Consider the following 25811-nt stretch of genomic DNA (forward strand, 5'->3'; position numbering starts at 1 on the left):
AAGACTCAACCCGCGACATTCCCAACGCAACTGAGCAACCTATACTACAACCCACTCACTGTTCCCTCTGCCACCAATCCCCATATCACAAACCTCACCCCAACAGCTGTCCCTTATGGGCATTCTGACCCCACCCCCATCAACACAAACCCCACCTACACCACAGCCCCATATAGGCCCCCACCAAGGCTCTCGCTCCCCCAACCCCAATATTCTTGCATGACCACAATGATAGAAAAGAAACTAAAGGTTTGGTACACAAACGCGGATGGAATAATGAATAAACATGAGGAGTGGAATGAAAGAATCAGTGAAAAATCCCCAGACATCATAGCAGTCACAGAAACAAAACTCGCTGAGACAATAACAGACACAATCTTCCCAACAGGATATCAGATCCTGAGGAAAGATAGAAGGAGTAGAGGGGGAGGAGGGGTTGCACTGCTCATAAAACACCGATGGGGATTTGAGGAAATGGAAGGCATGGACATGATTGGAGAAAGAGACTACATTGTAGGTACAATTCAGTCCGGAGAACATAAAGTAGTCATTGGAGTGATGTATAACCCACCACAGAACTGCAGGAGGCCAAGAGAGGAGTACGAAGAAAACAACAGGGTGATGGTGGACACACTGGCTGAGGTGGCAAGAAGAGCTCACTCGAGCAGAGCAAAGTTACTGGTAATGGGCGATCTCAACCACAGGGAGATCGACTGGGAAAACCTGGAGCCACATGGGGGTCCCGAAACATGGAGAGCCAAGATGATGGATGTGGTACTTGAAAACCTCATGCATCAACATGTCAGGGACACAACCAGAGAGAGAGGGGAGGATGAGCCAGCAAGACTGGATCTTGTGTTCACCCTGAGCAGTTCAGACATTGAGGACATCACTTATGAGAGGCCCCTTGGAGCTAGCGATCATGTGGTTCTGAGTTTTGACTATATAGTAGAGTTACAAGTGGAGAAGGTAACAGGAACTGAAGGGGACAGGCCAAACTATAAAAGGGGGGACTACACAGGTATGAGAAACTTCCTGCAGGAGGTTCAGTGGGACAGAGAAATGGTAGGAAAATCAGTAAACGAGATGATGGAATATGTGGCAACAAAGTGCAAGGAGGCAGAGGAAAGTTTTGTTCCCAAGGGAAACGGAAATAATAGGAAGACCAAAACGAGTCCTTGGTTTACCCGAAGGTGTAGGGAGGCAAAAACTAAGTGCAACAGAGAATGGAAAAGGTACAGGAGGCATAGGACCCAGGAAAACAAGGAGATTAGTAGAAGAGCCAGAAACGAGTATGCACAGATAAGGAGGGAGGCCCAGCGACAGTATGAAAACGACATAGCATCGAAAGTCAAATCTGACCCGAAACTGCTGTATAGCCACATTAGGAGGAAGACAACAGTCAAGGACCAGGTGATAAGGCTGAGGAAAGAAGGTGGAGAACTCACAAGAAACGATCAAGAGGTATGTGAGGAGCTCAACACGAGATTTAAGGAAGTATTTACAGTAGAGACAGGAAGGACTCTGGGGGGACAGACCAGATGGGGACACCAGCAAGGAATACACCAACAAGTGTTGGACGACATACATACAGATGAGGAGGAGGTGAAGAAACTGCTAAGGGACATCGATACCTCAAAGGCAATGGGACCAGACAACATCTCCCCGTGGGTCCTTAGAGAGGGAGCAGATACGTTGTGCGTGCCACTTACCACAATCTTCAACACATCCCTGGAAACTGGGCAACTACCTGAGGTATGGAAGACGGCAAATGTAGTTCCCATTTTTAAAAAAGGAGACAGAAAAGAGGCACTAAACTATAGACCTGTGTCATTGACGTGTATAGTATGCAAAATTATGGAGAAGATTATCAGGAGGAGAGTGGTGGAGCACCTGGAACGGAACAGGAGTATAAATGCCAACCAGCATGGATTCACGGAAGGCAAATCCTGTGTCACAAACCTTCTGGAGTTTTATGATAAAATAACAGAAGTAAGACAAGAGAGAGAGGGGTGGGTTGATTGCATCTTCTTGGACTGCAAGAAGGCCTTTGACACAGTTCCTCACAAGAGATTAGTGCAGAAGCTAGAGCATCAGGCGCATATAACAGGAAGGGCACTGCAATGGATCAGAGAATACCTGACAGGGAGGCAACAACGAGTCATGGTACGTAATGATGTATCACAGTGGGCACCTGTGACGAGCGGGGTCCCACAGGGGTCGGTCCTAGGACCAGTGCTATTTTTGGTATATGTGAACGACATGACGGAAGGGTTAGACTCAGAAGTGTCCCTGTTTGCAGATGATGTGAAGTTAATGAGGAGAATTAAATCTGATGAGGACCAGGCAGGACTTCAAAGAGACCTGGACAGACTGGACACCTGGTCCAGCAAATGGCTTCTCGAATTTAATCCTGCCAAATGCAAAGTCATGAAGATGGGGGAGGGGCACAGAAGACCACAGACAGAGTATAGGCTAGGTGGCCAAAGACTGCAAACCTCACTCAAGGAGAAAGATCTTGGGGTGAGTATAACACCGAGCATGTCTCCGGAAGCACAGATCAATCAGATAACTGCTGCAGCATATGGGCGCCTGGCAAACCTGAGAACAGCATTCCGATACCTTAGTAAGGAATCATTCAAGACACTGTACACCGTGTATGTCAGGCCCATACTGGAGTATGCAGCACCTGTTTGGAACCCGCACTTGATAAAGCACGTCAAGAAACTAGAGAAAGTACAAAGGTTTGCGACAAGGTTAGTTCCAGAGCTAAGGGGAATGTCCTATGAGGAAAGATTAAGGGAAATCGGCCTGACCACACTGGAGGACAGGAGGGTCAGGGGAGACATGATAACGACATATAAAATACTGCGTGGAATAGACAAGGTGGACAAAGACAGGATGTTCCAGGGAGGGGACACAGAAACAAGAGGCCACAATTGGAAGTTGAAGACACAAATGAGTCAGAGAGATAGTAGGAAGTATTTCTTCAGTCATAGAGTTGTAAGGCAGTGGAATAGCCTAGAAAATGACGTAGTGGAGGCAATAACCATACACAGTTTTAAGACGAGGTTTGATAAAGCTCATGGAGCGGGGAGAGAGAGGGCCTAGTAGCAACCGGTGAAGAGGCGGGGCCAGGAGCTAGGACTCGACCCCTGCAACCACAAATAGGTGAGTACAAATAGGTGAGTACACACACACACACACCCTACACACACCCTACACACACACCCTACACACACACATACCCTACACACACACATACCCTACACACACACACCCTACACACACACACCCCACACACACCACACACACATACACCCCACACCCACCACACACACACACATCCTACACCCCCCACACACACCCCATACACACATACACCCCATACACACACACACACACCCCACACCCACACACACACACACACACCCCACACCCACACACACACACAACACACACACCACACACTCGGACTCGACCCCTGCAACCTCAACTAGGTGAGTACACACCACACACCCCACACACACCCCACACCCCACACACACCCCACACACACCCCACACACCCCACACCCCACACACACCCCACACCCCACACACACCCCACACACACACCACACCCCACACACACCCCACACTCACCCCACACACACCCCACACACACCCCACACACACCCCACACACACCCCACACACACCCCACAGACACCCCACACACACCCCACACACACCCCACACACGCACTCTAAACACACACTAAACACACACACACACACACACACACACACACACCACACACCACGCGCACGCGCACACGCGCACACACGCACACACCACACACACCACACACACCACACACACACACACCACACACCACACACACCACACACCACACACACACCACACACGCACACCAAAGACATCACACACACACACCACACTCACACCACGCACACACCACACATGTACACACACATACACCACACATGTAGACACACATTCACACACCATTGATCAGTGGTGGACGAGTTCAGGCAGTGAGTTCTGATTGAACCACTTATTAAGCCAGTGGAGTTTCGTTGGTTCAGTCATTACACTTCGAAAACAGTGGGTAATCACTGGATGATGCAGTGGGTTCTGGTAACAAATGGTTGTACCAAGTAACCAGAGAGTAATGTGGTTGTTGGTGGCAGCTTGCCAGGTGTGAGTTTGAGTTTGTTACACCTGTGGAGACGAGGGGAGCAGGTAGTGTGAGGGGCGGTGGTGTTGTGTGATGGGCGGTGATGGGCGGTGGTGGTGGTGTGTGATGGGCGGTGGTGTGTGATGGGCGGTGGTGGTGGTGTGTGATGGGCGGTGGTGGTGGTGTGTGATGGGCGGTGGTGGTGGTGTGTGATGGGCGGTGGTGGTGGTGTGTGATGGGCGGTGGCGTTGTGTGATGGGTGGTGGTGCTGTGTGATGGGCGGTGGTGGTGGTGTGCGAGGGGGTGGTGGTGTGTGAGGGGGTGGTGGTGGTGTGTGAGGGGGTGGTGGTGGTGTGTGATGGGCAGTGGTGGTGTGTGATGGGCAGTGGTGGTGTGTGATGGGCAGTGGTGGTGTGTGATGGGCAGTGGTGGTGTGTGATGGGCAGTGGTGGTGTGTGATGGGCAGTGGTGGTGTGTGATGGGCAGTGGTGGTGTGTGATGGGCAGTGGTGGTGTGTGACGGGCAGTGGTGGTGTGTGATGGGCAGTGGTGGTGTGTGATGGGCAGTGGTGGTGTGTGATGGGCAGTGGTGGTGTGTGATGGGCAGTGGTGGTGTGTGATGGGCAGTGGTGGTGTGTGATGGGCAGTGGTGGTGTGTGATGGGCAGTGGTGGTGTGTGATGGGCAATGGTGGTATGTGATCGGCGGTGGTGGTGAGTGATGGGCAGTGGTGGTGTGTGATGGGCAGTGGTGGTGTGTGATGGGCAGTGGTGGTGTGTGATGGGCAGTGGTGGTGTGTGATGGGCAGTGGTGGTGTGTGATGGGCAAGGGTGGTATGTGATCGGCGGTGGTGGTGAGTGATGGGCAGTGGTGGTGTGTGATGGGCGGTGGTGGTGTGTGATGGGCAGTGGTGGTGTGTGATGGGCAGTGGTGGTGTGTGACGGGCGGTGGTGGTGTGTGATGGGCGGTGGTGGTGTGTGATGGGCGGTGGTGGTGATGTGTGATGGGCGGTGATGTGTGATGGGCGGTGATGATGTGTGAGGGGGTGGTGGAGGAGTGTGGTATGGTCATGGTGGAGAAATGGTGGTGGTGGTGTGTGTGAGAGGGGGTGGAGTGTGGTATGGTAGTGGTGGTGATGGTAGAGGTATGGTGGTGGTGCTGTTTTTTTTTTTTTTAGTTGATTACAACCTAACTTAATCTAACAGAGAAATTTGCTGTAGATGGTACGTGAGAAATCATGGGAGTTCAAAGGATAGTTGCCGACGGCAGAAAGGATAGTGTCAGGAGAGACTATCCTTTTTCCTATCAAAACAAGATTACCACCTTCCCCCCCCCCCCCGAGGACACATAATATTGACTACTGTAAACCGTGGACAAGTAAACTGAAGGAAAACCACTCTCTATTGATCAATATCTCCACTGATAAACCAAGAACATCAAATGATTTGATTAACCTGTGTACAGAGCGAAGCGTCGTAGCGAAGCTTCGTCTACAGCTCGTGTCTTAGCGAAGCTTCGTCTACAGCTCGTGTCTTAGCGAAGCTTCGTCTACAGCTCGTGTCTTAGCGAAGCTTCGTCTACAGCTCGTGTCTTAGCGAAGCTTCGTCTACAGCTCGTGTCTTAGCGAAACGAAGCCAAGCTACCAGCGGTAATGAGTTTGGCACAGTAGATAGAGCCCAACCTGCCGAGACCATGCTTGGGCGATGCGTTCACCTACATTGAAGACGGAATACCATGACCTCAATTCTGCTTCTGTTACTGTATAGACCTAACCCTCACCTCCCTCATCCTCCTCCTCCCCCTCCACCCCCTAACTGGTACATCCAAAACCCAAATTGGTATATACAAAACCCAAATTTCCTTAATCGGTACACACAAACCCAAACTGGTACATACAAATCCAAATTGGTATAGAGAAAACGCCAACTGGCACATACAAAACCCTAATTGGCACACATATAGCCTAAATTGGCACAGCCTAAATTGGCACATACAAAGCCTAAATTGGTACATACAAAACTCAAAGTCAATAAGAAATAAGATACAGCATCGAGTAAGTTCCTGTAATAATATTCTCTGCCAGTTACTCTTAATACAATGATTCCATTTTTTTTGTTAAAATTTCAATAACATTGCAAGTGTAATAAAGTTGGTAGAATTACCGACAATATGTAAAGTAAAAGGACACAAGTGCAACTAATGTGACATTTATTGTGGCAACGTTTCGCTCTCCAGGAGCTTTATCAAGCCATTGTAATGGCTTGATAAAGCTCCTGGAGAGCGAAACGTTGCCACAATAAATGTCACATTAGTTGCACTTGTGTCCTTTTACTAAACATTGCAAGTGTTCCATCCGAGTAAGTGATGTTTACAGTTGTCAACACTTCTTATGTAATGAATCAGAATTGTTTAGTTACTGATACCAGTATTATTATTTAATAAAAGCTTCAAACTGGGACTTACGGAGGTGAGTAACAACGTGAAGTTTGCTCTCTGGAAAACACACCTGGGCTCTAAGTTTGAAGCTGATCGGAAGATGCATTCTTCAGTTATTGCACGGAGTTGATGATTAAGATGCATGTGCAGTAATTGGTTATCTTTGTTGTTGAAACGTTTCGCCTATACAGTAGGGTTTTTCAGTCAAATACAGAGGCAGCAGGTGTAGCAGTGAGATGTAATCAATCCATCAACTTTGGAGAAATAGTATTTGAGGTGGTCAGTCCCTCAGTTCAGCTCCATGGACCTGAACTTTAGAGGCTCAGGGACTGATTACATCTTTATTTCACTACTGCTCCTGCTGCCATACCATCAATTAAGATACCCAATTGATGCACACGTGTCTTAATCATCAACTTGTCTGTATTTTACACCATTTACAACATCGCACGGAGACCACTGATTCCAAATTTTATTAAAAAAAATATTTAATGCATTGAGAAATATGTCCCCGCACAAATTAAATTTAATGATAGTATCCTGAGCGTCAGGTGCGCACCTAAACCATTAAATACTGAAGCTGCCCAGAAGAAGCGGATTCGAATACATTTCATGTGATTTATCGAAAATGAGAGTGTAGAATATTTTACAAGACACATGTGCAACAGTTCGTTATCTTTATTCAGGAATAAAGATAACTGTTGCACATGTGTCTTATCAACTTAACGGTATTATCTACAATTTTTTCATATATACACTCTTTTACTCACTTTAATTTCACTCTTGTTGTTGAATTAGGAGGCATCTTTTTGAACGTATCTAGCTAGGCAGCAGAGGCTTTCGGAAGTTATCGAAACAAACCGTTGATGCCGGGAATGGCTTCAGTATCGTGGGTTATAAAGCACCTGCACATGCCACTTGTTCTATGAATTTTGCCCTCGATGCACCAGCGTTGAAAAGTGAAAATCGATCGGATGAGGCATGTGTATCTTTGGGAAAAGGTTGGGTAGATCCGTGGATGGGAATGGGTGGTTTTGATAAGGACCTGCCTTGTATGGGCCAGTAGGTCTGCTGCAGTGTTCCTCCATTCTTATTTTCTGGTTCCTAATACGAGGTAAACAAAAACGGAAAACTGGAGGAAGGAGAAAAATAGGGAAAAATAATCTGGTGCTAATTCATAAATCCTCCCTCAGGGAATCCTGTTAAAAGTTATTTCTGCATTTATCTTTATTCTTGGATCTAATAATGGCACACAGTACCGAAAAGTTGATAAAACACTTACACAGTCGGCTTCTTCAGTCGATTTACAGAGGAGACAGCAGGAGCAGTAAAGATACACTGATTAAATAACAAAAAGGCACAATACCGTGACTGGAACGATACACAAATACCCGCACATAAAAGAGAGAAGCTTACGACGACGTTTCGGTCCGACTTGGACCATTGACAAAGTCATTGACTTTGTCAATGGTCCAAGTCGGACCGAAACGTCGTCGTAAGCTTCTCTCTTTTATGTGCGGGTATTTGTGTATACACTGATTACATGGTCACTACATCACCCTCAAGACGTAGGTTTGAGGTGGTCAGTCCCTCCCTGCTCCACAGTCGTAATAAAGATACTTAACTGTCGCACGTGTGTCTTACTCATCTTTATTCTTGTCAACAGTATTTTATTTATCTTCAGATCCCGTTTTTCATGGATGTTCTACAAGTCTATTTTTTTCCAATAAATTTCCGTAGTAATTTTCTCAGTGAATGAAATCTAATTGTGACATCCCTCTGACACCTTTCTGAAAGACTGGGATTAAAATTGAGTTCCAGGTGTTTGGTGGTTCGTGTGTGTGTGTGTGTGTGTGTGTGTGTGTGTGTGTGTGTGTGTGTGTGTGTGTGTGTGTGTGTGCGCGCGCGCGCGTGCGCGCGCGCGCGTGCGCGCGCGTGCAGGGCCTCCAAGAGAAATTTTGCATAGCGGAACAAGACTGCTTTGGGGCTCCTGGGGGAAGACTGAAGCCCCTGAGGGCAGATTGAGGCCTCTGGGGGCAGATTGAGGCCTCTGGAGGGAGGCTGAGGCCCCTGGGGGTAGGCTGAGGCCCTGGGGGTAGGCTGAAGTCCCTGGGGGCAGGCTGAGGCCTCTGGAGGCAGGCTGAGGCCTCTGGAGGCAGACTGAGGCCTCTGGAGGCAGGCTGAGGCCTCTGGAGGCAGGCTGAGGCTTCTGGAGGCAGGCTGAGGCTTCTGGAGGCAGGCTGAGGCCTCTGGAGGCAGGCTGAGGCCTCTGGTGGCAAGTTGAGGCCTCTGGAGGCAGGCTGAGGCCCCTTGGGGCAGGCTGAGGTCTTTGGGGGTAGGCTGAGGCTTCTAGGAGCTGGCTGAGGCTTCTAGGAGCTGGCTGAGGCCCCTGAGGACAGGCTGAGGCCCCTGAGGGCAGGCTGAGGCCCCTGGGGGCAGGCTAAGGCTCCTTGGGGCAGGATGAGGTCTTTGGAGGTAGGCTGAGGCCCCTGGGGGCAGGCTGAGACCCATTGGGGTAGGCTGAGGCCTTTGGGGGCAGGCTGAGGCCCCTGGAGGCAGGCTGAGGCTCCTTGGGGCAGGCTGAGGTCTTTGGAGGTAGGCTGAGGCCCCTGGGGGCAGGCTGAGGCCTATGGGGGCAGGCTGAGACCCATTGGGGTAGGCTGAGGCCTTTGTGAAGTTCATAATATTCACATTACACACCTGTAGTATGTTCATAACATTCACATTACACACCTGTAGTATGTTCACAACATTCACATTACACACCTGTAGTATGTTCACAACATTCACATTACACACCTGTAGTATGTTCACAACATTCACATTACACACCTGTAGTATGTTCACAACATTTACATTACACACCTGTAGTATGTTCATAACATTCACATTACACACCTGTAGTATGTTCATAACATTCACATTACACACCTGTAGTATGTTCACAACATTCACATTACACACCTGTAGTATGTTCACAACATTCACATTACACACCTGTAGTATGTTCACAACATTCACATTACACACCTGTAGTATGTTCACAACATTCACATTACACACCTGTAGTATGTTCACAACATTCACATTACACACCTGTAGTATGTTCACAACATTCACATTACACACCTGTAGTATGTTCATAACATTCACATTACACACCTGTAGTATGTTCACAACATTCACATTACACACCTGTAGTATGTTCACAACATTCACATTACACACCTGTAGTATGTTCACAACATTCACATTACACACCTGTAGTATGTTCACAACATTCACATTACACACCTGTAGTATGTTCACAACATTCACATTACACACCTGTAGTATGTTCATAACATTCACATTACACACCTGTAGTATGTTCACAACATTCACATTACACACCTGTAGTATGTTCACAACATTCACATTACACACCTGTAGTATGTTCACAACATTCACATTACACACCTGTAGTATGTTCACAACATTCACATTACACACCTGTAGTATGTTCATAACATTCACATTACACACCTGTAGTATGTTCACAACATTCACATTACACACCTGTAGTATGTTCACAACATTCACATTACACACCTGTAGTATGTTCATAACATTCACATTACACACCTGTAGTATGTTCACAACATTCACATTACACACCTGTAGTATGTTCACAACATTCACATTACACACCTGTAGTATGTTCACAACATTCACATTACACACCTGTAGTATGTTCACAACATTCACATTACACACCTGTAGTATGTTCACAACATTCACATTACACACCTGTAGTATGTTCACAACATTCACATTACACACCTGTAGTATGTTCACAACATTCACATTACACACCTGTAGTATGTTCACAACATTCACATTACACACCTGTAGTATGTTCACAACATTCACATTACACACCTGTAGTATGTTCACAACATTCACATTACACACCTGCAATATGTTATCAATAATCACGTGAATGATGAATTTAAGTGCTTGTTGTGGTAGTGTGGATTATGACTATGATGAGTGGGAGTGGTGTGATGACATGAGTGGGAGTGGTGTGATGACATGAGTGGGAGTGGTGTGATGGCATGAGTGGGAGTGGTGTGATGGCATGAGTGGGAGTGGTGTGATGACATGAGTGGGAGTGGTGTGATGGCATGAGTGGGAGTGGTGTGATGGCATGAGTGGGAGTGGTGTGATGACATGAGTGGGAGTGGTGTGATGACATGAGTGGGAGTGGTGTGATGGCATGAGTGGGAGTGGTGTGATGACATGAGTGGGAGTGGTGTGATGGCATGAGTGGGAGTGGTGTGATGACATGAGTGGGAGTGGTGTGATGACATGAGTGGGAGTGGTGTGATGGCATGAGTGGGAGTGGTGTGATGACATGAGTGGGAGTGGTGTGATGGCATGAGTGGGAGTGGTGTGATGGCGTGAGGGGGAGTGGTGTGATGGCATGAGTGGGAGTGGTGTGATGGCATGAGTGGGAGTGGTGTGATGGCATGAGTGGGAGTGGTGTGATGTCACGAGTGGGAGTGGTGTGATGACACGAGTGGGAGTGGTGTGATGACATGAGTGGGAGTGGTGTGATGACATGAGTGGGAGTGGTGTGATGACATGAGTGGGAGTGGTGTGATGGCATGAGTGGGAGTGGTGTGATGGCATGAGTGGGAGTGGTGTGATGGCATGAGTGGGAGTGGTGTGATGGCATGAGTGGGAGTGGTGTGATGGCATGAGTGGGCATCACAATAATGGATACCACGATAATGGGTATCACAATAATGGATACCACGATAATGGGCATAATAATGAGCATCACAATAATGGGCATCACAATAATGGGCATCACAATAATGGATACCACGATAATGGGCATAATGAGCATCACAATAATGGGCATCACAATAATGGATACCACGATGATGGGCATAATAATGAGCATCACAATAATGGGCATCACAATAATGGATACCACGATAATGGGCATCACAATAATGGGCATCACAATAATTGTCATCACAATAATTGTCATCACAATAATTGTCATCACAATAATGGATACCACGATAATGGGTATCGCAATAATTGTTCTCCTAAAAGTGGGTAAAAATTGATACCCACTTTTTTTTTACTAAAATGCTAGAAAATTTTAGGCATAAAACACACGAAGATTATGACAGTAATAATAATAATAATAATAATTATAAACATCATTATTTATATTGTATATTTTAATTATTTAATTATTATATTTTAATATTATTATTATATATTTTAATCATTGTTGATTTTATTTTATTTTATTATTATTGATTTTAATATTAATAAATCAAGAAAAATAAAATCAATAATATTATTGTTATTAATATATATATGGAAAGCTCTAAATCTTATGGGTCATACAGGTGAGGAAGACGAGGGAAGGCATCAGGTTCAGCTCAAGGGAAAAAGGGTTCATTTCCTAGAATCAAGAGCCCCTGACCGACATCAAGGAACCTCACTTCAGGAGGTTTAATCAATGCAAAATTTTGCATAAAAAAAGATTATTGAAACGCATTTTTTTTTTTTTTTGAGGGACACGAACAATCCTGGGAAATGTTAATGGGTGGAAAGTGATTGATGGGAGCGAGATTGACAGTTGGGGTAACATTGAAATGGCTGATAATGAGTGATAATGAGGGATGATGAGTGGTAATGAGTGGTGATGGTACGTGTGAAGACGGTGTCTTTCACAAGACTCTGGTGGTAATGATTCGAATTACTAAGCAAAATTATTGCCTGATATTTTGAGAGTAAAGAATGTGGAGATGGAAAAAAAGGTGGAAAATAAGGACAAGAAATCTCAGAGAGAGAGAGAGAGAGAGAGAGAGAGAGAGAGAGAGAGAGAGAGAGAGAGAGAGAGAGAGAGAGAGAGAGAGAGAGAGGCAGAAATGGCGAATTGAAAAAATAACAGAAAAATCACGAGGGAAGATTAACCAAAGTTTGTGGTAAAATTATATACAATATAAGGTAGGTAAGATTGATGAGGAAACCTAGACGAGTGTTTCCTGACGCGGGTCTTAGATGATGACCCGCCACGGCAGCTTTTGGTCATCTGACCGAGGCCTTCCACTGGCTTAGGCTGGAATTTATTTTGCTTATGACTTAATTGTCTATCATTTCTGCTTATATATATCGCTGTGGAGCTTTAAAAATTAAATAAGCTTCAATATATATATATATATATATATATATATATATATATATATATATATATATATATATATATATATATATATATATATATATATATACACACACACACACACACACATTTTCTTGGACTGCAAGAAGGCGTTTGACACAGTTCCACACAAGAGATTGGTGCAAAAACTGGAGGACCAAGCAGGGATAACAGGGAAGGCACTACAATGGATCAGGGAATACTTGTCAGGAAGACAGCAGCGAGTCATGGTACGTGGCGAGGTGTCAGAGTGGGCACCTGTGACCAGCGGGGTCCCGCAGGGGTCAGTCCTAGGACCAGTGCTGTTTCTGGTATTTGTGAACGACATGACGGAAAGAATAGACTCTGAGGTGTCCCTGTTTGCAGATGACGTGAAGTTGATGAGAAGAATACACTCGATCGAAGACCAGGCAGAACTACAAAGGGATCTGGACAGGCTGCAGAACTGGTCCAGCAATTGGCTCCTGGAGTTCAATCCCACCAAGTGCAAAGTCATGAAGATTGGGGAAGGGCAAAGAAGGCCGCAGACGGAGTACAGTCTAGGGGGTCAGAGACTACAAACCTCACTCAAGGAAAAAGATCTTGGGGTGAGTATAACACCAGGCACATCTCCTGAAGCGCACATCAACCAAATAACTGCTGCAGCATATGGGCGCCTAGCAAACCTCAGAACAGCATTCCGACATCTTAATAAGGAATCGTTCAGGACCCTGTACACCGTATACGTTAGGCCCATATTGGAGTATGCGGCACCAGTTTGGAACCCACACCTAGCCAAGCACGTAAAGAAACTAGAGAAAGTGCAAAGGTTTGCAACAAGACTAGTCCCAGAGCTAAGAGGTATGTCCTACGAGGAGAGGTTAAGGGAAATCAACCTGACGACACTGGAGGACAGGAGAGATAGGGGGGACATGATAACGACATACAAAATACTGAGAGGAATTGACAAGGTGGACAAAAACAGGATGTTCCAGAGATTGGACACAGTAACAAGGGGACACAGTTGGAAGCTAAAGACACAGATGAATCACAGGGATGTTAGGAAGTATTTCTTCAGCCACAGAGTAGTCAGTAAGTGGAATAGTTTGGGAAGCGATGTAGTGGAGGCAGGATCCATACATAGCTTTAAGCAGAGGTACGATAAAGCTCACGGCTCAGGGAGAGTGACCTAGTAGCGATCAGTGAAGAGGCGGGGCCAGGAGCTCGGACTCGACCCCCGCAACCTCAACTAGGTGAGAACTAGGTGAGTACACACACACACACACACACACACACACACACACACACACACAACCACTGTGAAAAAAGTGAAATTCCACACGCTTTCGTGATTTCTTACATTATCAAGGAACTATAAAAATAGATCAACAAAGAGACGTATAAAGACGAGATTACACCTCGCTGTCAACTTACAACACCTGATCTTTTCATAATATTGTAGGTAGATAGTCAAGGACCTATTAAACACAACTTATATTCTACCCAAACTTTAAGATTTGATCTTGTCTATGTGCATACATGGCCGAGAAATCGTAGTGTAATGCGGTGGTGAGCAGTAATGTGAGTTAACCTTAACGACAAGTAGTAAAATGTTGGGTGCCTCCGAAACAACTTCATCGACAATGGTCATCGTGTTTAAAACGGATGATATCTGTTCCCATACGTAAGTTAGTACTGACAGCTTTGGTAAGACAGGAAGAGCTATAGGCAAGTCTCACCTGGTCATCTTCAAATAGCTGCAGCATCGTTAGATCTTGTTATTGGTACTCAGAGAAGCACCTAAGGAAGTCATAATATGTGGGCAAAGCCCAGACCAAAATGTGAGGTCACGTTTACTTAATAAAACATAGCATAAAACGAAATGCTAAAATCCCTAACCGGATACCTAACTATTCTTCCATATTAGCAATGTTATCAGGACCATCACTCGTAGGTTGGGGACAACACTGGTTGCTGTTACTGCAAAGATAAGTGTATATTTGTATCTGTTTATCATAAATATAGTTAAATAACTTAACGCCCCCACTGGAAGCATAAATTCATTTCAACTGTGGGAGAGGCCATCCTGAGAGATGGTAATTTCCAGGTGTAATAGTAACTCCAGGTCTGCTGGAAAGAAACTCCTGAAGCTGCCGGAGTTGTTGAACTATTACTGGAATACTTAACGATATTCTTATTTCCCCGCTGAGGTCTCCCAGCTCAGGCTGACATATTTCACCACTATATAAGGTCATAATCCTATGTTTCCTTCCCAGTGCGTAACTAGCAGCTACGATAATACACCGATTACAGAGGCGCTTCACTTCCTGCAGTATATTACCACAGTTGGCTACATCAGGTATGTCAAATACAATAGAAAATTAAATTATGACAATAAAGGTAACTTTATTTCCAACTACAGTACAATAGATAATTAATAAAGAATGAAGTGACAAGCAAATATTGCTTTATTCAAAGTTCCATTTTTTATGCAGAATATTTCGGACATTTTAAAATGGCTTTAGCAACCCAGCTTGGATGCCCTTTACAAGTGTATTATTTAATATTAATTTAACATCGGCGCTTCATTGTTCCTCCGGAACGTAACTAGTACTGTATTTAGAAGAATGTAGCAACACATTGCTGCTGTATCCAATTTTGCGAAATTAAAAAATAGTGGAAACCACCAGTTATCTCAAAACCCACAAAAAAACCCACTGGGGATTAACTCATTCAATCTCTCCACCAGCACCATAACCCAGCACTAACCCAGCACTACCAACCCACCCAACCCCCTCCAAGGCGACCATCAACACCACCCCACCCACGCAACCCATCCCGCTACTCCATAACCCCCCCACCACTACCACAACCCCCCACCACTACCACAACCCCCCCACCACTACCACAACCCCGTGGAGGGCAAGAGGAGCTAGCCAAGACGTGTGCCCACACATAAGATGCAGGGGCAAGCGGATGCACTCTACAAGACGCTGACATCTACATTACTGAGGAGCTCCTTGCTGGCCGTTTCAATGGGGCAACTTTAGGTGTGATCACGGGGCTAGGTGTAGGCTAGGCGAAACACGACACCTCAGGACACGGTTGGAACCTATCCACCTTCATAACTGAGGCAGCGGCAGTGTATGGAGTGTGTGGCAAAGGGTTGGGTGTGGGAGGGTGTAGTGTGGGTGGTGTACACACATACATTATATATTATATATATATATATATATATATATATATATATATATATATATATATATATATATATATATATATATATATATATATATTTATCACACTGGCCGATTCCCACCGAGGCAGGGTGGCCCGAAAAGAAAAACTTTCACCATCATTCACTCCATCACTGTCTTGCCAGAAGGGTGCTTTACACTACAGTTTTTAAACTGCAACATTAACACCCCTCCTTCAGAGTGCAGGCACTGTACTTCCCATCTCCAGGACTCAAGTCCGGCCTGCCGGTTTCCCTGAACCCCTTTATAAATGTTACTTTGCTCACACTCCAACAGCACGTCAAGTATTAAAAACCATTTGTCTCCATTCACTATCAAACACGCTCACGCACACCTGCTGGAAGTCCAAGCCCCTCGCACACAAAACCTCCTTTACCCCCTCTCTCCAACCTTTCCTAGGCCGACCCCAACCCCGCCTTCCTTCCACTACAGACTGATACACTCTTGAAGTCATTCTGTTTCGCTCCATTCTCTTTACATGTCCGAACCACCTCAACAACCCTTCCTCAGCCCTCTGGACAACAGTTTTGGTAATCCCGCACCTCCTCCTAACTTCCAAACTACGAATTCTCTGCATTATATTCACACCACACATTGCCCTCAGACATGACATCTCCACTGCCTCCAGCCTTCTCCTCGCTGCAACATTCATCACCCATGCTTCACACCCATATAAGAGCGTTGGTAAAACTATACTCTCATACATTCCCCTCTTTGCCTCCAAGGACAAAGTTCTTTGTCTCCACAGACTCCTAAGTGCACCACTCACCCTTTTCCCCTCATCAGTTCTATGATTCACCTCATCTTTCATAGACCCATCCGCTGAAACGTCCACTCCCACCTCCTCCATACTCTATCCCCCCAATCTGATATTCAATCTTTCATCACCTAATCTTTTTGTTATCCTCATAACCTTACTCTTTCCTGTATTCACCTTTAATTTTCTTCTTTTGCACACCCTACCAAATTCATCCACCAATCTCTGCAACTTCTCTTCAGAATCTCCCAAGAGCACAGTGTCGTCAGCAAAGAGCAGCTGTGACAACTCCCACTTTGTGTGTGATTCTTTATCTTTTAACTCCACGCCTCTTGCCAAGACCCTCGCATTACTTCTCTTACAACCCCATCTATAAATATATTAAACAACCACGGTGACATCACACATCCCTGTCTAAGGCCTACTTTTACTGGGAAATAATTACCCTCTTTCCTACATACTCTAACTTGAGCCTCACTATCCTCGTAAAAACTCTTCACTGCTTTCAGTAACCTACCTCCTTCAAAATACACTTGCAACATCTGCCACACACACACACACACACACACACACACACACACACACACACACACACACACACACACAGAGATATCTATATATATATATATATATATATATATATAAATATGTATATATATATATATATGTACAAATATATATACATATGTATATATATATATATATATATATATGCGTGTGTGTGTATGTTTAGAATTCGCATAACAGGCGAAATATTCACGAACACTAATCTCTGGTCCCGACTTTCGTCGGTTCGAGTCCCCTTCGACCAGAGATTTGTGTTTGTGAATATTTCGCCTGTTCTGCGAATCCAAAACATTGTAAAAATCTCTCGTCGGTCGATGCATGCAGGGGATGAGATGAAATAGCTAACACCACCTGCCTGAATGCTGGCTGCCTTGGACCAAAACGTCTAGCGTTGGCTGGGCACCGAGGTATTGGTCCAGTGTGGTACGGTGGTTAGACCACTGCGTACTTTTTCCCAAGATACTCAGTGCTCTAACGCAATACTTAAGCCACTTAGCCAGACCCCAGATAAGTATAAGCGACCCATTCCCCTGGATACCACTAGTGGGAGTGACCGTCTAGCTTCAGCTAGGCACCCATACTTATCTGGGATGTGGCTGAGTGGTTTAAGTACTGCGTATTTTGATGCAGTGTGTGTAGGTTCGAATCCTGCTGGGGACTGAGATAATGTTTGAAAATAATTGTGAATTAAGCAGGAGATTGGACTGGGACTTGAATCGTGGTCCAATCGCTTAGTGCTGTACCCACTCAGCCACACAGCCTACAATAGGACGATTTTAAAAGGACGGACGAGCTTTGCCCACCAATGGCACTACTTCTCACTACGTCTACTGTCCTCAGGATTTCTTTCATTCATGCTGAGGAACTGATCACCTCAAATTACTATTCCTGCTGTCTCTAGGTTTGTAATTCATCCCCTTATCCGACTGCAGAAGCCTGCAGTACAGGTAAAAACGTACGTACGTGTGTGTGTGTGTGTGTGTGTGTGTGTGTGTGTGTGTGTGTGTGTGTGTGTGTGTGTGTGTGTGTGTGTAATGTGTCTGTCTCAACCAGGGTATTCCTCCTTGACAGGTCCTGTAAAATATTTGATACTACCAGGTTAATTGCTCATCATAAAATGAACCAGTGACTCCATATTTCGTCTGGGACAATTGTCTCGTAACAATGTTTACATCCTTAACCAGGTTTACTGCCTTACTGTGAGCACGACACTCACATGCTCTTTGTAGTGTAGATCTAATGCTTTAATTGTGACGAATAACCACAGTACGACCTTGCTTCTGAGTGTCCAGGTTCGGAAATTAATCTGATATTATCTTCTAGACTGTGACTGAGTTCACACGCCCTCAAACCTGGGTTCTCAGTCTTGTTCTGTACAAGCTGACTACGTCTGATAAACTGTAAACAGGAACGACATGCTGTAGTGTTGTTCAGGTGTCTTATTTACATATAGACTGGTATATCTGTCTTAGTGTTCCAGTGATTTCCCTCTCCTCTTTCTCCACTCCCATGAGTATATACATATGCGTGGATTTTATATCTTTTGAATGACTTGTTAAAGATAACAGATCAAAACTGTACTAATAAATACTTGAACATTAAAATGGTATAAAATACCGACAGATTGTTAGGTAAGACACATATGCAACAGTTAGGTATCTTTATTTCGAAACGTTTCGCCTACACAGTAGGCTTCTTCAGTCGAGTACAGAAAAGTTGATAGAAGCAGAAGATACTTGAAGACGATGTAATCAGTCCATCACCCTTAAAGTTTTGAGGTGGTCAGTCCCTCAGTCTGGAGAAGAGCATTGTTCCGTTGTCTGAAACAATATGAAGTTGAAGTGACAGGATGGAGCCTGATATCAACTTGCTTCTATCAACTTTTCTGTACTCGACTGAAGAAGCCTACTGTGTAGGCGAAACGTTTCGAAATAAAGATATCTAACTGTTGCATATGTGTCTTACCTAATAATAAATACTTGTTCTGCTCCGTGTGTCTGTTTCACCATTGTCTACAGCACGCCACTGTGTTGCTAGGCTATCACACGGCTGGATAAGGAACAAGGCTCTGAGGCAGCATATCAACATCACAAAACAATTTATATTTGAAATGAAGATGTTTATTGAGAACACCTCAGATGCCATATAGATCACCCGTCAGAGTAAGGCACATCAGCATCCTTCTTCAGAGACATGCTGATTCTGTGAGAAAATTGCAACCGGGCGGACCTTGCACAATGTGTTTACATTTGAGTTTGATGGCCGTGTGTGGCAATGCAGTCTCAAATCCCGTCTCTTCCATGTCCCATGCAATATGCTGACATTTCGTAAATAAATAGAGGAAACAATTCAGTGGCGTGACAGGGCTTGAACCCGCTATCTGGAGGTCTTAGATTTATGGCAACAACAGATTTACACTCTTCTGCAGCGATAGCAAGCTCTATCTTAACTATGGGACTTTGTCTTTAGCCTCCTTTCCCTGTATCCCAGCTTAGTAACTTTTCTTTCGTTTGGGGTTAAATTATATCTACTATTCATCTGCTAAATCCTGAAGTGTGTTCAAATCTTGTCGGAGCATCATCAGAAGACTTGAAGCAAAATGTAACTCAACCCTAATATTTGTGTCACTCCGGTAGTGTGTGTGTGTGTGTGTGTGTGTGTGTGTACTCACCTAATTGTACTCGCCTAACTGTACTCACCTAATTGTGGTTGCAGGGGTCGAGACTCGGCTCCTGGCCCCGCCTCTTCACTGACCGCTCCTAGGTCCTCCCTCTCCCTGCTCCATGAGCTTTATCATACCTCGTCTTAAAACTATGTATGGTTCCTGCCTCATATGCGTGGATTTTATAGGTGTGTGTGTGTGTGTGTGTGTGTGTGTGTGTGTGTGTGTGTGTGTGTGTGTGTGTGTGTGTGTTAACGTGTTAGCACACTGATTTATGTGCATGCACTTGATATATACAGTATATATACACATACATATTAAAAGATATATGTATGTTTATATACATGTACATCATACCGTAGCCACGTAAACTAGCCCGACAAATGGGGCTGTCACCGCGTGTAGCGCTCACTATGCATCGAAACACCTGTACACCTGGACAAATTTATGCAGGTGTGAGGGAGAGGGAAAAAAAGCAGGGAAAAAAACATCCAGAATATTTACGTATGCAGATCCACTCGCAAATGTTTATTGGTGAAATTTTTAGCCCCAATATTTTGACCATGTTGGCGGTAATTTGGAAAAAAAACTGAACCAGCGAAAAACTCATTAGCAACCCCCCCCCCTCTAGGAACATCATAGCACACCTGTTGACAAGCCCTGGCAAGCCGAATTAGTGTCAAACTCTGTTGACCCACCACCAACCCCTACCCCACCATCCCATCCCCCCAGCAACCCCCCTCCCCAGCACACCCCCTCCCCCAATTCACCCATAACAAATGAGTTGTCCATGCAACACGTTTAGTTTTTTTTTGTTGATTTTGGAAAAAAACAGCTGATAATATCTTCCTTTCTGAAATGTTTTTTGTTTACTAAGAAAATCCGATGTGATGTTTACTTTATGTTAATTAAGGAGTAAACGAAGATAAAATTACCCGCTAATTAATGCTATAATTATTATTACTATTGTTGTGTTTAAGAATTAATTTTTATTCTCAGTCTTATTGATGTGTAACAGTTGTGTATCTTCATTGATGAAACTCTTCGCCTACACAGCAGGCTTCTTCAGTCAAATACAGAGGTAGTGGGTGTAGTAGTGAAGTGAAGTTGATGTAATTAGTCCATTAACCTTGGGGAAGAGTTCGGCTCCATGATAAGAACATAAGAACATAACGAAGGAACACTGCGGAAGGCCTACTGGCCCATGCGAGGCAGGTCCAAGTCTCCTACCGGCTTAAGCCAATGCACCCAACCTAGTCAGGTCAGGTCAAATTGACTTAAGGGAGGAACACGGCAACCGACCTGGTAGCACAAGCTTTCAGGTCTAACTCTCACCCACCCACATCTACTCATGTATGCTGAACTCTTCTCCAGGCTGAGGGACTGACCGCTCCGTAGGTGTCTTCTCTAAGGCTGAGGGACAGATTACATCGTCTTCATTTCACCCCTTCATCTGCTGTCTCTGTATTTGACTGACGAAGCCGACTGTGTAGGTGACACGTTTCAATAATAGAGAGACCCAACTGTTCTTCGTGTCTTAATCATCAGCTTGTCGGTATTTTATACCATATTCAACCTCCTTCTTCTTCTTCTTCTTCTTCTTCTTCTTCTTCTTCTTCTTCTTCTTCTTCTTCTTCTTCTTCTTCTTCTTCTTCTTCTTCTTCTTCTTCTTCTTCTTCTTCTTCTTCTTCTTCTTCTTCTTCTTCTTCTTCGGGATTTCCCAAGGTATCTGTCAATATCGGAACATAAATGAATATCGGCATTGCAAAGAGTTTGATATTGTCCCCAACCCCAGCCTAGTTGATCAGGCCCTGATCCATCGGGAGGCCTGGTCATGGACCGGGCCGCGGGGGCGTTGATCCCCGGAATAACCTCCAGGTAACCCTAATCATTAATATTTATAGAGAAACGATCAGATATAAATGTTATTTCCCATATATCCTCTTTCTTGGGAAGTTCAATTTAAGGCGCCGAGAACTGAAGATCGTAGCAAAGACTCTAACAGCAGAAAAAAACCCATCACGGTAGTTCGGACAGGCAGTCCCGTACATGCGAATTACTTAGTCCCTGCAATACCTTGCCTCAAGCCAGTAAACAGGGTCAACGCCAGTGCTGTAACAACCAGAAAATACAGCCGCCCGTATATTCACGAATTTTGAAGACCTGGTCTGGGGCCCAGTGGTGTCGAAGATAGTCAACTCAGGCCACATTGAGGTTCAGACCTGCATGTATACCGGTCTTGAACAGCAAAATATAGTCTTGAAGTATTCAACACATTCAATTTCACCGATAGAAAGAAACATCAACTGGGATCCAGTCGTCGTTCCCTCACTGACATCTGTTGAGAAGACGATTTTGGGATTAAGCTCACTGACGCTTATAAAAATGCTCCAGACAATACTGTACGAAGAAGGAAGAAAAGTTGCAAGTTAGAAATAACGAGAGGAGCTCCCTGTGCAGGTGAAGATGATGGGTAGCTCGGTTGGTTACGCTTTCAGCTCACACACTGAGGGCCGTGGTTCGATACTTGGTGTGGGTGGAAACATTGGGGCGTGTTTCCTTGTGACACCTTCTGTCCCTGTTCACCTAGCAGCAGGTAGGTACCTGGGTGTTAGTAGACTGGTGCGGGTCGCATCCTGGAGACAATTTTAATTGCCCGAAATGCTCTGCATATATGTGTGTGTGTCATTGATGTCAGGTCTATATAATCTGTATCATAATACTTTTTCTCTTATGCAAAATCCAGGGCAAAATCCACGTCTGTTTGGCAGCTTTACAGAGAAATTACACAGACGATAACAAATAAGGGAAATACTAGACCACAGTACGACTGTGTTCAGTAATCTGTTAATCTGTTTAAAGATTAATAACACAATTGTTTCACTAAACTTGAAACTCTGCCATATTCCCACAATTACCGACAAAATACAAACCTTGCTTGAGCTCGAAGAAGCCATTGTTAGCTTGCTCATGACGCTGTCAAGAACAAAAAACCTCAGACTTAAGCCGAAAGGCGTGTCTGACAGCTGTTTGCCAAGGCAAGGTGTGACCATTTAATTGGTTAAATTAGGTGTCCCTGAGCGACCTACCAAGCCCACTTGAACTACATCACACAATTACAGAAAAAAACTATAGACCGTTAGTGGTAATATGACCATCTTTGAAAGGCTTTGAAGAAGCAAGATTGCCAGTCACACAGAATTAACATGTGTATAACACAATTCAGCAAATCCTTAGAAAGGGGACCCTCCTGCCTTTCACAACTGCTGGACATTGTGACAACATCGTGATAACATCGTGACAACATTGTGGCAACATCTTGGATGCTTTGGAAGACAAGCAAAATGCAGATGTAGTTTACACTGACTTTGCAAAAGCCTTCGACAAGTGCGACCATTGTGTAATAGCGCACAAAATGTGTGCCAAAAGAATAAACGGAAAAGTAGTCAGAAGAAATTTAAATAATCAGAACCCAGAGAGCAATAGTAAAGGAAGTTAATACAGGAGCTACTGCAATGAAAAGCTCTGTTCAAGGCAGAGAACTCGCTTAACATCTCTCTCTTGTTCTTATATCCGACATAGACTGGGATGTAAATCATATCGCCATATTATCCTTGGAAGATATTAGTTTTTTTTTTTTTTTTTTTTTTTTTTTTTTTTTTTTTTTTTTTTATTTTATTCACCGGTATTCTCCCGGCCCGGGTCTTTTCCAAGTAGTGGTGACCCGGCCTTGGCTCCCTATCTGGGGAGTGTCTCGAGACTTAAGTCTCCCATGGGAGGAGGGACAAGTACCTCCTCATCTTTGGGACCAAGTGTCCCCAGGCCTAGCCACATTCCCCGCCCTCACGGGGCTCGTAGGGAGAAGCTAGGCCTCTGGTCTGCCATCTACCCCGCCTCAAAGGGGCTCGTGGGGATGGCAGCCTTATGAGCTGCAGATGGTAGCAAGCTCAGGCCAATATATTAGATTTTGTATCAGTGTGGCCTCTACTTAGAAAACTGCGAACCTTCGGTTTAAGTCTTCCAGTGAACCACTGACACAAGAATACGATACTCACTAAGGACAAACTTCGATAACTCCAAGAAAACTGAGGTAATAAAGACTGAATCAGAGTACAGCACAAACTCGAATCATTCAGTACAGCGGACGTTTAATGTGAAAGGTTTGGAAATCATAATGTTACTGAGTGTTATTTGTTCAATCCCCGGCCGTGTGGAAACGTTGGGTGTGTTTCCTTACTCCTGCTGTCCCTGGTCACCTAGCAGTTAGTAGGTACCTAGGCATAAAACGACTGGTGTGGGTGGCATCCTGGGGGGATAAGATTGAAGGACACCAGTGGGTCAAAACAAATCATATCGTTATTACATCTGCTAAAAAATGATGTGCTGGATAACTAGAACATTCAAAACAAGAGATACCAAGCCAGTGATGACAGTCATTAAACTGTTCTCTCTAAGCTGGGTTATTGCTGTATGCAAAAAGGTTCCCTTCAAGGCAGGTAAAATAGTACAGTTGGAGAATATACCCAAAACCTTCACTTCCGGTATAAATTCAGGCAAATATCTGAAATACTCATAAAACTTAATGTCCCTGGAATGGTTCTGCCTTAATGTAAGTGAGAAATTAACATCAAAATCTACACTTGGAATTTTTTTAAGGGATTGGTCCAAAATCACTGAACTCCATAAAGCAACAGGCAAGGCAGAAAATATTAAATATTCCCATTGAAAAGCATAATATGAAGAAACTCACTAAGTGTAAGGGGACCAGAACACTTCAAAACGTTTCTCTAAGGGTTATTACTAACAAACCTTATAAGCTGTCTTCAAGAGGTCTGCATTCGGCTGATTTTAAGAGCCTGGTCGATCGCGCCAGCAAACAGAAGGTTTGGTCTGGGACCAGGACCCTCAGAATTGGCTACAGTCCTGATCTGATGTACCCAGGACCAGAGAGTTGTTGGGGTCCCAAAGTAAGAAACTTTTGGGGGTCCCAGCACAAGAAGCTTGTGGGGAAGGTCCCAGACCAAACGGTTTATAGGGGTCACCAGGCAAACCAGATTGTGGGAGAGAGCAGAGTAAGCAGCTTGTGTGAAATCCCAGGTTAAATAACGTTTTGTGGTCCCGGATTAAGCAGATTTTTGAGGCTACAGAATAAGCAACTTGTGGGGAGGGGCTATGTTATGCAGACTATGGGGGCCTTGTAACTAAAATTCTACTCGTGTCTTACTAAACATTATTTCAACAATCTCGCCTTTTTTTTCCCCTATTGATCATGTAAATTTATTTGGCAAGCCATTTATAAAGCAGTTGAAACGCATCATATAACTGTGGTCAGACTGTGCAGAACACTCCTCTGTGGGGGGGATGGCGGCGCCCTTTAGTGTAAGGTCCCCTTAGCTAGCGCCTCGATCACCCTTCCATTAATCCAACTTTCCCACAAGACTACTGAGGTACCCACTGTCTCTCGCAGATTACCATCCTAGTGTTCTTTAATTGCTAGACTGAAAGGTTGTGGTTCGTGTTGGTAAGCCAGGGTTACCTGCGCTGCAGGATCATCTAATAGACGGTCTCTCTGTCGGACCCATCCTAGAGTATGCAACACCACAATGGAACCCAGATCTGAAAAACCATGTTTAGAAATTGGAGAAAGTGCAGAAGTATGCAACGAGGCTTGTTCCTGAGCTAAGGAATGTGAGATACCAGAGGTTAACAAGTTCAAACTAACAACAGTGGATGACAGAAGAA

The sequence above is a fragment of the Cherax quadricarinatus genome, chromosome 80 (genome assembly GCF_038502225.1).
Source record: "Cherax quadricarinatus isolate ZL_2023a chromosome 80, ASM3850222v1, whole genome shotgun sequence".
In the NCBI taxonomy this organism is placed as follows: Eukaryota; Metazoa; Arthropoda; class Malacostraca; order Decapoda; family Parastacidae; genus Cherax; species Cherax quadricarinatus.